Source organism: Mobula hypostoma, chromosome 5 (assembly GCF_963921235.1).
Source record: "Mobula hypostoma chromosome 5, sMobHyp1.1, whole genome shotgun sequence".
NCBI lineage: Eukaryota > Metazoa > Chordata > Chondrichthyes > Myliobatiformes > Myliobatidae > Mobula > Mobula hypostoma.
The window spans coordinates 178366630-178385942 of NC_086101.1; the positions used below are offsets into that span (position 1 = coordinate 178366630).

The window sequence follows — 19313 nt, forward strand, 5'->3', positions numbered from 1 at the left end:
TGGAATACAGTTGATTTTCATTTTAATTGTTGGAAATATTTCACATTATCTACAATCATGACCAACACTCAGTGACACTCAGATCCAAGGAATAACTTCCTATTTAACACTTTTACAATTTATCTAATGACTAACCTCCCCTTCAACGATAAAAGAAACTAATTGGAGATCTTACTGGAAGCCATTAATCTCCCTTTCACTTTTGGACTATCAAACCTTAATTTCCAGTATTTTCTGGGCTTTGCACTTGCCGCTCAGACATAAAACATTTCATGTCATGTCATGTCAAGGATAGTGTCTAGCTAGTTTCAAATCTTTTCCTTCACTTGAATGGAATTAAAATCGGACAGTTTCTGATTTGCATGTGAAAACCTTCCTCTACACAGTTGATGCACAAAGAAAGACTGCTCCTTTCTTTACCTTAAAAATTGAAAGGTCCTTTTACCTTTCAACAAAATTTAAGGAAGCTCTGGAAAAAAAGGTTAAATGGATGATAATTGTTTTGTTTCGGGTGTTGGTGGTAGTGGTATGAAATTGCTGATCTGAAAGCTCAAGGAAGAAGAAAAAAAAAGTCTTTAACTCCGAGTGGAGTCATAGGGACGCCTTTTTTTTTGGCATGCTTTCTTATTTTTACGAGGCCAAGTTGCTAGCTCTACACTCAGCCCAGCACGGAAGGAAAGCGTGCAAGGGAGCCAGCTGGATTCGAACTCAGGAGCCTTCGCTCTGAAGTCCAGCACTGATGCCACTACACCATCAGCCGGCGAAAGCTCAATGGTCTGAAGAAATAATCTACAGATATACAGAGGATTACAAATACCTGGGGATACAAATTGACAATAAACTGGTCTGGTCAAAGAACACTGAGGCTGTCTACAAGAAGGGTCAGAGCTGTCTCTATTTCCTGAGGAGACTGAGGTCCTTTAACATCTGCTTGACCACACTGAGGATGTTCTACCAGTCTGTGGTGGCCAGTGCTATCATGTTTGCTGTTGTGTGCTGGGGCAGCAGGCTGAGGGTAGCTGACACCAACAGAATCACAAACTTATTCGTAAGGCCAGTGATGTTGTGGGGATGGAACTGGACTCTCTGACGGTGGTGTCTGAAGAGAGGATCTGTCCAAGTTGTGTGCCATCTTGGACAATGTCTCTAATTCACTACATAATGTACTGGTTGGGCACAGGAGTACATTCAGCCAAAGACTCATTCCACCGAGATGCAACACAGAGCGTCATAGGAAGTCATTCCTGCCTGTGGCCATCAAACTTTACAACTCCTCCCCTGGAGGGTCAGACACCCTGAGCGAATAGGCTGGTCCTGGACTTACTTCCTGGCATAATTTACATATTACTATTTAACTATTTATAGTTTTATTACTATTTATTATTTATGGTGCAACTGTAACGGAAACCAATTTCCCCCGGGATCAATAAAGTATGACTATGACTATGACTATGACTATATGAGTTAAAGATCCACCATAGTAACTATGGAATTTGAATTTTCTTCATAATCTGAATTCAAGAAAGAACTATTCTCTGGGCAAATAGATAATTTATTTTTGTTTTTTGTGTTTTATTCAGAGATACAGCATGGTAACAAGGGTTTCCGGCCCAACAAACCTTTGCTGCCCAGTTACATCCATGTGACTAATTAACCAACTTACCTGTTTGTCTTTGGAATATGGGAGGAACACACAGAGGAAACCCACATGGTCATGGGAGAAAGTAGAAACTCCTTACAAACAACAACAAAATTGAACCTGGGTCGGTGATGCTGTAATAGTAATACATTAATCACTATGCTACCATGCCACAATTGAGGGCCAAGAACTAATCATTGGGGCATCTGCTAGCTACATTCTTCCAACCTGGAAAAGTTCTATTTATTCTGGCCCTCTCTAAGTATGTGATAGACAGTATTGAACTTCCCCCAGTACATGAACTCTCATCTTCTATGTTAACCTTTCACATGGCACCTTGTTAAATGTGCTTTGAAACTTCAAATACGCTTCATCTACATATCCTCCACTTCGACCCTGATTGTTACTTCTTCAAATTACTCCAAAAAATGTGTCAAACACGATTTATCTTCCATACTGGTTTGCTTTGATTACATTAAGCACTTCTGTCTATTTCTTCCTTGATTGTGGAGTTCACCTGCTGCGTTCACCAGCAACTTTGATGAGCGTTGCTTGCAGAGTTCAGCATCTTTTCAGTGATAGATCATAAGTTTATAACTTAAAAGTTTCTTGCCCTTTGTCACTCTCTATCTTCTACCTTGAAGAAGGAAGTCTTATCCGCAGTTAACAATCCATCAGTACCCTCTCAGAACTCAGTGACTTTTGAAAAAACTTGGACCAATGGATCCACTATCTCACCAGGGCTTGTCTCATTAAAACCCTTCGATACAGATGTAAGTAATAAAGTCAAGTCAATTCAATTCAATTCACTATGTCTGGTCCAGTGATGTTCCCCTATTGTTGAGAAGATAAATTCTTAAGCTTTTTTTGCCACTTAGTAAGAACATGGATGATTCTATATCTGAGATACTTCTCCTTCCAATCCACCTATTCCTTCCTTCCTTTGGTGTGCATAAACCTAAGGCTTAGAGGTTATGGGCCAAATGCAGGCAAATGGGATTAGCTTAAACAGACATTTATATTAATTTATTATTGTTACATGTACTGAGACACAATGAAAAGCTTTTGACCCATGAGCTGTTCTGACTGATCATATTATACATAATTACATCCAGGGAATGAAAAGGAAACAGAATGCAGAAGCATCAGAGTCAACATGGATGAGTTGGGCCAAAGGGCCTGTGTCCTCGGCCTGAAACGTCGACTGCGCCTCTTCCTATAGATGCTGCTTGGCCTGCTGCGTTCACCAGCAACTTTGATGTGTGTTCCTTGTTTGTTTGTTTGTTTGTTTGTTTATTTATTTATTGAGATACAGGGACTGGCCCATCTATCCCTTTGAGCCAGACCATAAAACAACCCCTGATTTAATCACGGGACAATTTACAATGACCAGCTAACCTACTAACCGGTATGCCTTTGGACTGTTGGAGCGCTTGGAGGAAACCCACACATCCTAAGCCATTAGTCCTATATTGGACAACGTCTGATGTTGTCTTATTCAATTGCCACATATCTAAAAGGAACTGAGTTGAGAGTGCATAAATTTATGTTTAAAACCCTAGCCAGGTCATTCAGTATTACGCAAGTCTCCTAATCTTAGGTTCATGTACTTGAACCCCATGTTGGTTGCCAGTTTCTTTCAGAGGTGGTACAGTGGCTCAGTTCTTGTTGCTACTACCCCACAGCTCCAGTCACCCTGATTCAAGCCTCTTCTTCAGTCACCCTGATTCAAGCCTCTTCTCCAGTCACCCTGTTTCAAGCCAGTCTTTTCTATGTAGAGTGTGCACGTTCTCTTCGTGACCTCATGCATTTCCTCTCAGAACTTTACTTCCCTACATCAGAAAAATGGTCCGGCTGATTGGTTAATTGGTTAATAAATTGTAGTGAGTGTTGGAATTTGGAAGGGAGCTGATGGGAATGTAGGAGAGGGTAAAATGAGTGAATAAATAGTCAGTATGATCTCAATGGGCGGACAGGCCTGTTTCCATCCTGCATTGCTCCATGGCTCTAAAGTCTTTATTTACAGCCAATAAAATGGGACTTTCCTGTAGTTTATTAGATTAGATTATTAGATTATGAAGACACGCAGTCCTCTTTTATTGTCATTTAGTAATGCATGCACTAAGAAATGATACAATGTTCCTCCGGTGTGATATCACAGAAACACAAGACAGACCAAGACTGAAAAACTGACAAAAAACACATAATTATAACATATAGTTACAACAGTGCAAGCAATACCGTAACTTGATGAAGAACAGACCATGGGCACGGTAAAAAAGAGTTTGAAGTCTCTCAAAAGTCCCATCATCTCACACAGACGGGAGAAGGAAGAAAACTCTCCTGCTGCCGTGAGCTTCCAGTGCCGCAAACTTGCCGAGGCAGCATCCTGGAAGCATCCAACCACAGTCCGACTCTGAGTCATCCGAAAACTTTGAGCCTCCAACCAGCCCTCCGACACCGAGCACCGAGCACTATCTCTACCAAGTGCTTCTACCCCGGCCCCGGCTGCCGACAACAGGAAAAGCCGAGGATTTGGACCCTTCCCCTCTGGAGATTCTCAATCACACAGTAGCAGCAGCAGCGAACCAGGCATTTCAGAAGTTTCTCCAGATGTTCCTCTGTGCTCTCACGTCTGTCTCCATCAAATCAGAATTGTGCACGGCCCCTATTTAACAAATACGATATCATTTCATCACAGAGGCCGCGCGCGCTGTGTCGTGCCGCCATCTTCTCCTCCCACCATCCCAAATATTATTAGAGCTGGAATTGAACCTGAGCCAGAGTAAAGAAAGGACTTGACTTTTCAGAGAAGATTTACGAGGATGATTCCTGGAATGCAGGGGCTAACATATGAGGAGCGTTTGTCGGCTCTTGGACTGTATTCATTAGAGTATAGAAGAATGAGAGGGGATCTCATAGAAACATTTCGAATGTTGAAAGGGTTGGACAGAGTAGATGTGGAAAGGTTGTTTCCCTTGGTGGGCGAGTCCAGGACAAGAGGCCATAGTCTTAGAATTAGAGGGTACCCAGTTAAAACAAAGATGAGGAGAAATTTTTTTAGCCAGAGGGTCGTGGATTTGGGGAATTCGTTTCCACATACAGCTGTGGAGGCCCGATCATTGAGGGTATTTAAGGAGGAGATTGATAGGTATCTAATTAGTCAGGGTATCAAGGGATATGGGGAAAAACCCGGAAATTGGAACTAGATGGGTGAATAGTTTAGCTCATGGGGGAGCTGCGGAGCAGACTTGATGGGCCGAACGGCCTACTTCAGCTCCTTTGTCTTGTGGTCTTGTGACTGACAATCATATCAGAGAGCTAAAGGAACAAAAACAAAAAGATTAAGAATGTCAGGTTTGATCCATTGACATTCAGTATCTGCACAGATTAGAGTAGAATTCCAGCTTTCAAAAGTTTAAACCTTGTATCCTGGTATAGAGACACCAATGTCGAGGAGCAGAAAAAGGTTACAGAAGGTGATGGATACAGCCCAGTCCATCACAGGCAAAGCCCTCCCTACCATTGAGTACATTTACAAGGTGGGCTGCCACAAGGAAACAGCAACCATCATCAAAGATCCCACCATTCAGGGCATGCTCTCTTCTGGCTTGTACAATCAGGTAGGAGGTACAGAGTCCTACACCTCCTCAGGAACAGTAATAACTACGACCATCAGGCTCTTGAACCGGTATGAATAATTTCATTCACTACTACTCTCAACTGAGTCTATGATCTACACATTAATTTTAAGGGTTCTTCACAACTCATATTCTCCGTATTATTTTAATTTGCCGTTTATCTGTTTTTGCACATTGCTGTTTGACGGTCTTTGCTTATGAACAGCTTTGATCAAATTCTATAGAATTTCTTCTTTTCCCTGCAAATGCATGCAAGAAAATATATCTTAAGGTATTATATGGTTACATATACATACTTTTGATTGTAAATTCACTTTGAACATTGACCTGTGAAGTTACCCATTGCTGAAATTGTTTCATTTTCAATTCCCATATGAAATTCTATCCCCTTATCTGCTTGGATTGGCACCATGCTCTTGCTGCTCTATTTCCTGGTGAAGTTGAAAACTAAGGATTTCAAACAAACTTTCACATTGACAGATGATAGTTTTATTAATAATTACACAGATTTAAAGAACTCATTGCTCTAGAAACGCCTCAGAGATTCTCCCAGACTCTCACTAAAGCTATAATGTTAGTTCAGTAGAAATACTCCAGGAAACCAGCACAGAGCCAATTGGATGAAGTCTCTGATCTTTCTGGCTTACTCTTTTAAGTTGTAGTACCTCTGTCTCTTAGAAGAGTGAAAAAAAACATACTGCTGATCAAATTGTTTCCTTGTGCTAAGTGGACTGGTATAATCATTATAGCAAGAGTTTGCCTTGATGTAAAGCATCTAACATGGCAAAATATCTCAAGGTACTTTACTGGGACATTTACTAATGAAGAACTTCAATAATGAGCCAGAAAAGAAATATGGTAGAGAGTGAGAAAATTTAAAACAAGAAGATTAAGCGAGAAAGATTGCTGAGATTGGGAGGCATCACAAGAGATTCTACAGATGCTGGAAATCTTAAGCAAGACACGCAGAATGCTGGAAGAGCTCAGTTGGTCAGGCATTCATAGAGGGAAATGAACTGTCAAGTTTTGGGCCAAAACACTTCATTTGTTTGGGAAGAAAGCAGCTGACACACACCCACCAACTATGAAGCAAGGAAAGTGATGCTTACAACAGTGAGGTTCTGAGTCACAGAAGGGGGGGGGGGGGAATGGTAATTAGTGGAAGTTAAGTCATGGAAATCAGTGTTTTAAAGAATTCCGAGTAGAAGCCAGATATGAAGGAAATTAAATAGTCAAGTCTAGGGCTTTGCTGTGGATTTTGGCAGACTTGGATCTAAACTTGGATCAGGTTTGGATTGGCCATTGCTGAGTCCGATTTGGATCAGGTGTAAAATTATACCTGACCCGATTATACCGGAGCAGGGCAGTTCTAGCAGAATGGACAGACTCCACCCTGTGTTGTCTTGTTAAGCTCAAGCAGACCAGTTTAAGTCCATGAATATCATTTTGCCTACACAAGTATTCAAAAGCATTCAAATATTGTTAAAAAGTACATGCTATCAAAAAAAAATCAGGTACTAAAATACACAGTTAAAATAGTTAACTTTGTGCAACCAAAATGAATTAGGTCAAATCAAAAAAAGAAATTACTGTAACTTGTACTGATCATTCTCTCCACAGCCTTTCCTTTCTATTGATTTCAGTGAACCCACTGGAACTCTAACCTAATGTATGGGTTGGCACAGTATCATCGTGCTTAGCGTAATGCTTTATAGTGTCAGCTGTAAGAATGGGGATCAATTCCCACCACTGTCCATTAGGAGTTTTTACACTCTCCCATGACTGTGTTGGTTTCCTACTGGTGCTCCAGTTTCCTCCCACATTCTAAAAGACATCTGTATAAGGGTTAATAAGTTGTAGGTATGCTACGTTAATATCAAAAGCATGATAACACATCATCTGCCACTAGTTTTCATTCTAGACACAAACATCACATTTCACTGTATGTTTCAATGTTTTGATGTACATGTGACAAATAAAGTAGATCATTGAACAGGTTCATTGGGAAGACTTCCTGGTTGAAGTCCCATAAGTCCCTAAGAGTTTGTGGTGCCCCCTTGGAGTCCATAAACTGTCCAGTGGACTATCACTAGTGTCACGAAAGGAGCACTTACCTGGAACAAAGGATGGACCAACCAGCCACCAGGACTCCCAAGCTTCTGCCTGTCTGAGTAGGTAGTAGAAAGATCAAGGAACAAAGTATTTTCATCAGCAGTGCTCAAGTTCAAGTTCAAGTTTATAGGCGTTCAACCAAATATATGTATACCACCAAATGAAACAATGTTCTTCCGGGCTAAGGTGCACAATACAGTACATATAACTCACGCAGAACACATAAAGTAATATTACCACAAATAAATTAACAAATAATAAAATATATTGCAAAAGATTGACATTTAGCATAAGATGCATTTATGACACAAATTAAAAAGTAAACAGTATAACACTACAACACACATCAAAGTTGCTGGTGAACGCAGCAGGCCAGGCAGCATCTCTAGGAAGAGGTGCAGTCGACGTTTCAGGCCGAGACCCTTCGTCAGGACTAACTGAAGGCACTTCATATCTGATGAGACCTACTTGGTGGCAGGGAGCTCAGTAGACTTATGGACCAGGGGAGGAAGCTGTTCCCCATCCTGACAGTTCTTATCCTAATGCTACAGTGCCTGCTGCCTGCTGGTGGTGGTCGGGGGGAGGGGGGGGGAAGGTGTCAAAGTGATTGTGGGATAGATGTGAGGGATTCTTGACAAAGGTGGCGATGCTTACTGTCAATGTTAACGTGGAAGCAAACTGTAACGTTTCGGATGACATCATTGAGGCACAGCACGTAGATGAGAATTAGACAGTGCGCTATGATGAATATATATATTTTTTTCTATTCTTGTCATTACATGCAACATTTTTCACATGAATTATATTTATATTACTTGTTTGAAAGGAACATTCAGTGCAGATGCTCTCTTCTGATACTACAATCATGAGAATTAAGGGAAAGGTGGAATGAATTATTTGCCATCTGTTTACTGGGCACTGCTCATATTTTAAGCTTTTGCATTTTTTACAATAATCTCCAGGAGTCATCGTTTATTTGGCAGAAACCCTTTACTGTGGGTGGTGTGGTACTGTAGTGATTAGCACAATGCTTTACAGCATCAGCAACCTGGGTTCCACTCTTGCTGCTGTCTGTGAGAAGTTTATACATTCTCTCTGTGACAGTGTGGGTTTGCTCCGATTCCTCCCACAGTCCAAAGATGTACTGGTTGGTAGGACATTGTAAATTTTCTTGTGATTAGACCAGGGTAAAATTGAGGGTTGCTGGCCAGTGCAGCTCAAAGGGACTGAAAGGTCTATATGCACCGCTTCTCAATAAATACAGAAATAAATGTTTCTATTTTTGGATGAAAGTCCTCTGTAACTAATTCTTCACTGGTGCTTTCCCAGAGGCAATCCCAGACAGTTCATTGTAATCTTGGTACTGGAAAGTAACATATTCCTACTGAAAAAAATGGTATCCTTTTTGAATGGCAAATTAAATAATACATGCTGTATTTTTGCTTTTTAGGTCATTTCAATTTTCAGATACAAATGTGTTGCAAACTAATCCTTCTAATATGAAGTCTAACAGGAGGCGGATCAAATGGCCTGCAGCTAACATGACTTCACTGTGGAAGCAGTTTGATGAAGATGTTAACCAAATTCTGGAGGCAACGGCAAAGGGAGGGGTCGATAGGAAGCTGGAAGCCATGACAACAATTATTGTCAGGACTGGTCAGCAGGCTGGATGGAGAGCGAGGTGTCTCCCAGTGGAGGTTGGTTGTAGGGGATTCGCAGCCCATTCTTTAGTTAGAGCCTTCAGCATTTTGGGCATCGAGGGAGAGAGGAAGAGGAGAGCCATCCGCAGTGCCGCCGATGCGGCAGAGAGGGCCTCAAGATGGCTGTGGCTCAAAAGAGGGGAGCCATGGAGTCATAAGTAGCTAGCCATCTGGACACAAGCTGGAGTCTGATCAGCCCCAGCTGGGTCACCTGGAGGAGGTTGTATGATGCTGAAAGACCCAGAACACCCGATGATTCCAGGAACATCACTGAAGATGTGTCCAGAAGCATCAGTAGATGTATGTGCACAGTTATTATATTTCTCCTTCTTTTTCTTCACAATGTGGGAATCAGTGGAAAAGTAGGCATCAATAATTGAGATTGAAGGGATAGTGGTGAGGTCCCTGCTGAACCAAAGTACATCTATAATGTCGTTGGGTGGGAATTCCATGACTTAGACCCAATGGCGATGTAGGAATGGTGGTAAATTTCCATCGCAAGATGGTGTGCACCTTGGATGGAATCCTATGGGTAATGGAGGTTCCATACCCCACTTGCTTTGCCTTTCATACTGATAGAGGTTTCGGGTTTGGAGTAACTTAGTTGAGTAACTGCAGTGTATATTGTAGTGGTTCTATGCAGCAGTGTGGGAAAGGAAGAGCATTCGGCATGGTAGACTGGATGCTAATCAAATGAACTGCCTTGTCTTGAAGGGTGTTGAGGTCATGAAGATCATGGAGGATGTCTTGTAACTGCACTCAGCTATGCAATCAGAAAGTACTCCATCACATATTGTAGCTGACTTAGGCATCACAGGTGCTGGAGAGCCCTTGCAGTATTCGGAGGTGAATTGCTCACAGCAGGACACTCAGCATTTGTGAATCCCTTGTGATTGAACAGACACATTTCTGATTAATGATGACCCCCAAGGATGTAAAATTGCTAATAAGTATCAAGGGCTGATGGTTCGATCTTCTTTTAACATAGATGATCGGCTCCTGCAGCTTGCCATTTTGCTTTCTATGATGGTGTCAAGGTCTTGCTGCTTGCTGCCATATGGACTAGTTCATTTGTTAAGGAGCTGTGAGCTTATTTTCCATCTGGCATAGTGTGCATTTTGTTGTTTGATTGTTGGGGGTTTTTGTATTGCTATATTTACGCTCTATTCTTGGTTGGTGCGGCTGTAATGAAACCGAATTTCCCTCCGGATTAATAAAGTATATCTATCTCTCTATCTATCTTTTACAAAAATTGACACAAGCTTCTGTTTTTAGCCAATTAGACACTCTTTTCAGGACAGCCTAAGAACAAGAACATTTCTCTTCCTGCCTGTGGCCATCGAACTTTGCATCTCCTCCAGTGGAGGGTCAGACACCCTGAGCCAATCAACTGGTCCTGGACTTATTCCATCTGGCATAATTTGCATATTGTTGTTTGATTGTCTGTGGTTTTGTATTGCTATATTTATGCTCTAAACATTGTTCGTTGGTTCGGCTGAAATGAAACCCAATTTCCCTTGGAATCAATAAAGTATATCTAACTATCTATCTAATAGTACTGAACCAATGAGCATTCCTACGTGGGTGGGAGGGAGGTAAGGGGTTGGTTTTGCTGTTCATTTGATTAGCATCCAGTCTACCATGCCAAATGCTCTTCCTTTCCCACACTGCTGTTGTTATTTTGATGCTTGTTGTGCTCTGTCTTCATGAGTGGTCTCAGCCTGAAACGTCAACTGTTTATTCCCATCCATAGATGCTGCCTGACCTGCTGAGCTCCTTCAGCACTAAGGACATGCTGTGTTGGCCTTGGGTGTGTTAGTTGTTAATGTAAGTTACAAGTTTCAATGTATACATGATCAATAAACTTGAATCTTGACTCTGACCTTATAAGGGATGAAAGGTCATTGATAAAGCAAATGGAGGTGGTTTCGCTGATGAATCCAATCAGCAAAAGTCCTCCCAAGCAACATATAAACTGCTGGAAAAACTCAGGATGTAAGGTATTTGAGGAGGCAAAAGAGATTGTGCTTCCGGGTTAGGAGGGAAGAGCAAAGAATGCCTGTATATCAAATTGCTGGGGAACTGGAAGCTGATGGATAGAACCAGATGATGTGGTAGGAGAGGGGAGAGGAATGATGGACAGATGGAGTTAGGTGGGTGGGGAGAAAAACTGGGAAAAAAATGAAGAAAAGGAGAAAAAATCTGGGTGGACTATAGGGAATGGGAAAGGAAGGTAGGGGATTAAATTAAATTAGAAAATTTGGTGTTCATACCATTGGATCCTCCTGCAATTGGGATGATTAGTCACCAACAATCACAATTCAGATGGTTGCATCACTGTCTGGTATGGAGGGACCACCACACGGGATCAGAAAAAAGCTTCAGAAAGTTGTAAACTCAACCAGCTCCATCATGGGCACTAACCTCTCCTACATCAGGGATATCTTCGAAAAGGCGCATCCATCAGTAAGGACGAACATCACCCAGCACATTCCCTTTTCTTATTGCTACCATCAAGAAGGAGGTATAGGAGCTTGAAAACACACACTTAATGTCTCAGAAATAGCTTCTTTCTCTCCACCATCAGATATTTGAATGGACAAAGAATACCTCACTATTTTTTCTCTATTTTTGCACTTATTTAATTATATTATAAAATCAAATCTATAGAATTGCAATGTATAGTTTTTTTATTATTATGTATTATAATATACTGATGCTGTAAAACAGATTTCATAACATATGCCAATGATATTAAACCTGATTATGAATCATCTTCTGTTCTATGAGATTTGGCTCCAGCTATTGGAGAGTTATCCTTCCTACCCTATTGACCTCAATTTTTGCAGGTCCTTGATGTCACAGTTAGTCAACTGATAACCTGATGTCAAGGAGGAACATGCTCCCCTCTCCTCGGAATTCAGCCCTTTTGGTCCAGGTTCAGACCAATGCTGAGATGAAATTTGGAGTGAGCTGCCATGAAAAACCCAAAATTATGTTGTTAAGGAGGCTATTGGGAAGCAAACGATAATACTATTATCACTTTCTTAAAGATTAAAGAAGATTACTTTATTTGTCACATTGAAATATCAGTATATACAGTGAAATACATCATTTGCATCAAATCAAATTGGTGAAGATTATGCTGTCAGCCTAAAAGTTTTGCCAGGTCTTCAGCGCCAACGTAGCATGCATATAACTTACTAACCCTAACCATACATCTTCGGAATAAGGGAGGAAACCGGAGCACCCAGAAGTAACCCACAGGGAGAATGTACAAACACCCTACCGACAGTGGCAGGAATGGAATTCCGATCTTATAGACTCAGTATAGTCATGTGTTGCACTAACTGTAACGCTATCAAGTTGCTCTTTCTTCAATTTGCTCAAAGTAAACTGATTAAACAGTTAACTGTTGTTGCTTCATCTGAACAGGATATTTCTGGGAAATCATCCACATATTCAGATAGATGTCAGTGTCATAATTGGCGAGAGATATGAATAACTTCGCAGTGCAAACCTTTAATGTTACAAGCAGGATGTGTCTGGTCCTATCCCATTACTGGTGCTCTCAGCCATTTCTTGATGAAGCAGATCAAACTTTCAGGCTTTTGTGATACTGTGGATCTCAAGAACTGGATCAGCTACTAACTGTTGGCTGTACATGATCAAGATCAGAATTCTTAACATCACTAAGAAATTTGCTGTTTTTCGGCAGCAGTACATAAAAAACTATAAATTACAATAGGAAATATATAAATGAAATATTAAATTAAATAAGTAGTGTGAAAAGAGAGCAAAAATCATGAGGCATTGTTCACGCATTCGTTCATTGTCCATTCAGAAATCCGATGGCGGAGGGGAGAAAGCTGATCCAAAAATGTTGAGAGTATGTCTACAGGCTCCTGTATCTGAGCTTCAAATATGTGCATTTGGATAACAAAAATATTAAGATACAGTATATGTCTCCAATGTAAGGCCAAGTGATCATGAGCTGATTAGATATTCAGGACAAAAATTGTCTGTTCTTCCCAGGCAGTGCAATTCCCCTAGCAGGCATTACAAATGACAAAGCAGTCAACTATGTTAAGTGAAAAATAAGTAAAGGTTTTGGCCTAGAAATCACTTCAGAATATTTTTAAAGCATCACATGGGTACAAGTCTGACCCTTGTACCCAAGTAGAAAGAAACCCATTCTCAGATTCCATGTGAATTTTCAGGAGAAACTGCCTGTTGCAATGTGGCGTCTGTGGAAACACTCCACATTCTGATCAGCCACTGTTCCAATGCAAGTCCCAGGAGGGTGGGAGATGGCAAAGTCACAGAGTTGTATGGTGAGGAAAAGGGCCTTCCTGCTTGCAACATTCCTACCAATCTTGTTTTCCCATTGAGGGCCATGGTGATGTACAGCATGGGAACAAGCCCTTTGACCCTGAGCTAGACCCGCCTGCCTACATTTGTCCCATATCCCCTCCAAACCTTTCCTATTCACACATTTGGCTAAATGTCTTTAAAACACTGTAATTGCAACCATCTCCTCTCTTCCTCTGTTTATTCCATATACCCACCAGCCTCCTTTGAAAAACCTGCCTCTTCGTTCTCTTTAAATCTTTCCTGACTCACCTTCAGCCTATGCCCTCTCTCGTTACAGGCACCACTACACTTGAAAAATGACAATGACCACTCAGCTTTTCTATGTTATTCATGATTTTATAAACCTCTGTAAGGTCACCACCCCCACACCCTCCTTTTCTCCCAGGAAAATATTCCCAGCCTATCCAGTCATTCTTTATAACTCTAGCTCCCCAGTCATGGCAACACCCTTTGGAAACTTGTCTGCATCCTCTAGCTTAATCATATCCTTCTTATAGTATTAGTGACCAGAATTGCACACAATATTTCAGGTGCATTCTCACCAAAATCCTATACAGTACTGTGCAAATGTCTTTGGCACATATAACTGGGTTGTCTTAAGACTTTTGCACAGTACTGTAGTAATTTTACAAATTGCACTGTACTGCTGCCACACAAACAGAAACAAATTTCATGACATATGTGAGTGATGATAAACCTGATTCTGATATGGGTCTCTATTTTGGATTGAGGGTGGGAAGGAGACAGGGAGAGGGGAATCATGGTTGGGAAAAGGGGAAGGGAGAGGGATGCACCAGAGAGACATTCAGTAATGATCAATAAACCAACTGTTTGAAATCAAATGATCTTGCCCAGTCTCTCGAGGATGGGTGTGTCAACCACTGAGCTACCTCCTGCCTTTGGCACTCCTCTGACACCTGCCCACACCCCTCCTGTGACACTCCACCCTTGCCATTCCCAAATCCTCTCGCTCCCACCAGATTTAAAAACACACTTTCCTCTCCATGTTGATAAAAGTCTCAGGCACAGTACTATACAGCTACAGCATGTCGTTCTAAATCTTGTGCCCTTGCCCATGAAGATCGAGAGGAGCACAAGTTTGACAGGGCATCAGTGAGAGCCAATGTGCAAGAAAACACATGGCTTGCAAGAGAATTCTTGGAAGCATGGTTTTCCACAAACAGGTCTATAAACAGGCATATAGACCTCGACCCAATTATAAGCCAATGCGGGCAAAATTCCAGAAAACACACAATGTTTGCCAAGCAACCAATCAGTGATGAGACCCCATCCCTATGTCACAACTGAGTTTCCATCATGATGACCAATCAATTGATTGTTAAGTATATAAAGGCCACGTATTCAGAGGACACACCTCAAATGTACAGCACACTGATGATGTCTCCTTGTATGATGATGAAACTTTTGCAAATGCTTTATTTATTTATTTACTGAAATACAAGTGGAACAGACTCTTCCAGCCCTTTGAGCCCTGCCACCTAGCAACGCCTGATTTAACATTGGCCTGTTTATGGAACCATTTTACAAAGAACAATTAACCTACCAACCTGTACATCTTTGGACTGTGGGAGGAAACCGAAGCGCCTCTTGTGGGAAATTCCAATGAATACAAGGAACACAAAAGAATCAATGAAAGACCACACCCAACAGGACAGAAAACAACCAATATGCAAAAGACAACAAACTATTCAAATACAAAAAGAAAGAAAAAAAAACAATAATAATAATTAATCAGCAATAAATATCATGAACCTGAGACGAAAAGTGAGCTCATGAGTATTTTTACAACAGTTTTTACTTTGAGTTTGACTTTACCTCTCATAAGCTTATTTACTGGGAACCATCATGGCTAATGGCAGCTTCTTGACTTTTTGGAACGAGAAGGAAGACCCATTTAGATTTCAGTGCAGTAGCATCCACATCTTCTGAGTTAATCAGAACTGATCCTATATCTGGCTAAAATCTTTTAATAACCTTTCAGCCCAGAATAAGCATTTTAAAGGGTCTTAATGACTTATCTTGGGCTGCTGCTTTTAGGATTACTACATTACACCCATCACCCAGGATACACTCTCTTCTTAGCATCAGAGAGGAGTTCCAAGAGCCAGAAGATACACACTCAGCGTTTTAGAAAAAGCTCCATCTCCACCATCAGATTTCGAACAGACACTGAACCAGTCCATCAACACTACTTCTCTACTTTTGCTCTTCTTTTGCACTACTTACTTAATTTAATTTTTCTATATATATTTCCTATTGTAATTTATTGTATTTCATGTATTTCATTATACTGTCACACAACAATAAATGTCATGACATATGTCCGTGATGTTAAAGCTGATTCTGATTCTGATTTCAAGGGGATTGATAATCACTCCCTATTCAACCTTCTTGAGGACCTGAAATTGGTCCCTATCATCCTTTTAACACCTGCAGGGTAAATGAAATAAGGATCCATTTTATACTTTTCCAACTCAAAATCTAGATTTATTTGTCTAAATTCTATTTGCCCCTAAGGACAATGATTCATAGAGACTTGGACCAATACTTGGGAAGTGAATCAACCTAAAGTCCACTTGAAACAAATGGACACTTCCTGTGTCATCGATTTTAATCATTCTACAGTTCTACAATGTTCAGCCTTCATCGTCTCAGGTGAACACTGCAGAACTTATTTTAGTTCAATTTATTGAAGATGGTAATTGATCTCACTTCCTTCATCTGCAGATCCATGGAATTATAAGACCATGAGATATAAGAGCAGAATTTGGCGATTTGTCCCATCGAGTCTGTTCCACTATTCCATCATGGCTGATTTATTATCCATCTCAACCCCATTCTCCTGCCTTCTTCCCGTAACCTTTGGCACCCTGACAAATCAAAAACCCATTATCCTCCATATTAAATATATCCATTGTGTATTTTTTATAATTATAAATATAAATATCTAGTTAATTATTGCTTAAAACTTACCAGAGTGATATGTTACCTTTTTATTTTGAAATTAACGTAATGCAAAACTAATGGCGCTCACTATCAGGATAAAAAGATATAGGGATCAGTGTACATTTATTAACTCAAGGTTGATCAAATGGTCTCCTCACATTTAGATTATTTCCGGCATCAAGTCCTGGATAAATATGATTTCATCTCTCTTTGTTTGTTTTGGCAACCTCAGAAGTAACAACATATTTTGATAACGTGCACTCCTGCCCAAAGCTGCAATTTCCACGACCTTCTCAACCTCTTATTTCCTTTGAGAAAACAACTCATCTTTCTCCCTTCCTCCCTTGAAGATGATGATCTCAGTTTAAGTGCAATTCAAAGGGCATGGGCATTCCTCTGGTACTTTGCCCAAGTCTCCATTGTTCATGGGTATAATTCAACCCTTGGCCATGGTTGTTAAACCACAGCTGACCGCCCCAGGAGCAGACTTTCCATTACAGATGATTGAATAGAAATCAGGAACTGCTGATTTCTTTGCATTCTTGAACTCTGGCTAATTATCACCATTCAATTTATTCACATGCAATGGGGCCATCCCTGAATGATCTCAGGAAAAGAGTTAAAGGCTTTGCAAGAAAGTTAGCTGGAGAGGTTTAAGGAGTATAAGGATTAAGATGGTGCAATGTGGTTTACCTCATCACAATCCTTAAAGCTATGAACTTATTTACTTACTGCCCGTTATGCCACTAGCATTTAGGGCAGCAATGAGGGTCTTCCATCTCTGGCAGTGTTCAGGGCTTCCTTCATTGTGCCAATAGCTTCCTTTTGCTTTTCACTACTGTCAGCCATGCAAGTCCTGGATGGAGTCTTAGGAATACTATCACACTCATATATACAATAAAAGGACTCTTCATTGCTGTTTCCATAACAGCTTTGTTTTACCAGTCAGGGATGCAGCCCTGAGCTGAACCCCCAGACTTGGAGGATTAGAGGACCATTTTCATTGGGCCTCTAGCTTTTGATGTGTTTGGCATGGGTGACCTTACCAAGGGGCAAAGCATAAAACCCTGACTCCAGTCGACATAGCTCTCCAGGTCATTGAGGCACACAAATGTCCAAACCACTACAAGGGTTGTGGTCCTCTTGGAGGATAAAGCTATGAAAGGTAAATATATATAGAAAAGGGACAGGCAAAATGCTTACCTAGTAAGGCTCGTCTGATTATGGCTTTGCTTCTGCATCCTGCATGTTTCCATGACTTGTTGTTCCATTGTCATTGAAAAATCTTCAACAGCCTTAAATATATTCAACTGTTCTGTCAGAGTATTCCAAAGATTCATGATACTTTGTGAGAAGAAACTTCTCTTTAAACCATTTTACCTGCATGATCTCTTATTCTGAAGCTATGCGCGTGGTTATAAATTCCCCTCCCAAGGAAAACATCCACAAGAATGTTATAGTGGTGCAGCAGTTAACACTGCTGCCTAGTGGTTCCTTTTCCAGGTTCAATCCTAACCTCAGATGCTGAAAGTGTGGAGTATATAAACCCTCATGACCATGTGGGTTTTCTCAGGTTCTCCAGGTTCCTATCATATCTCAAAGGTAGGTTAATTAGCTGTCGGAAATTACCCCTGCTATAGTTTATAATTATAGCATCAATCTGGAGGAATAATTATTTTGTTCTCTTTTACACTGTGTACTGGAAATGACGTGAAACAATCTTGAAATTTGAATCTTGTGAAAGAGAACAGCTTCTCAGATACTAGTGGGAGAGTGGATTCCTCTGCGAACCAGTACAAGTGGGATGTCTGGTCTAGCTCTATGTCATGAGGCACATGAATATTGAGTACGAAAATTAAACAGGGAACGTAGATCACAGATTTCAGTGTGTGTTCTGATAAGTAGTCATTACTGATAATCAGAAGTATCAAAAAGTAGAGAAAAGCATTTTTTTAATAATCCATGAGTCAAAGAGTCATAGAAATGCATAGCAGAGAATCAGGCCCTTCAGTCCATCTAGCCTGTGCCAAACCATTTAAACTGCCTAGTCCCGTCGACCTGCAGCGGAACCATGGCTCTCCATACCCCTACCATTCAAGTTCCTATCCAAGTTGCAGGAGTAATTCCCACTATTCCATTTCGGGAATTTCCTAGACAGTGCTGAATGACTGGAATCCTATCCCACAAATGGGAGATTTTATTAGTTTTATCTTAACTTCTTCCCCCAAACTTCTTAGCTCTATTAACACAAATTGTCCAAATATAGAATTTGATCCTTTTACGTTAATTTTTGCAATCTTGTTAATTACACTACATGTGGAGAACATTGTCGCTTCGCTCAGCCTGGCCTGGTCAATGAGCTGCAGAGGAATTTTGATCTGCTTGTCTGTGACCTCCAAAACAATTTTTTCTTCATCCATAATATTGCTGCTATATAACTGTTAATCTCTGATAAGTTTGGAAAATATTTCCAATGGACAGCACCTGAGAGGAGAATAGATCAGGAAAGCAAATTGTATGTGGGGTTATGCTTTGTAGAGATGATGGCTTTAGGCCATAGAGAGTACAGAATATTGATATGATGTTAAAGTGTAAAGAATAGAATAAATAGATGAGACACTAGCCTTTTCATGTAGACCAAAAAAAAGATATTGTTAATTTATGTCACGTGTACCAATATTCAGCGAGAAACTTAAAGCTAACATGCAAGAAGTCCATTGAAGAGTCGTTGATGGATAGAAGCAATCTTTGAGCCTAGTGTTTTAAAGCTTCTTTCTGATGAGAGGGGGAGGAAAGAGAATGCCTAAGCTAGGAAGCATCTTTGATTTTGCTAGCTGGTTTTTCAAGGCTACAATAGTGTAGATAAAGTCTGTGGAGGGG

General features: G+C 40.7%; 1 long non-coding RNA gene across 1 annotated transcript; it reads right to left on the reverse strand.

Annotated features, from left to right (window-relative positions):
* Positions 1-4929: 4929 nt before the first annotated feature.
* On the reverse strand, positions 4930-17761 carry LOC134346360 (uncharacterized). Its single transcript, XR_010017919.1, has 3 exons — positions 17637-17761; positions 7395-7447; positions 4930-4960 (listed from the first exon to the last, which is right to left on the reverse strand). It is a non-coding gene; the product is annotated as an uncharacterized LOC134346360 (long non-coding RNA).
* Positions 17762-19313: the final 1552 nt, after the last annotated feature.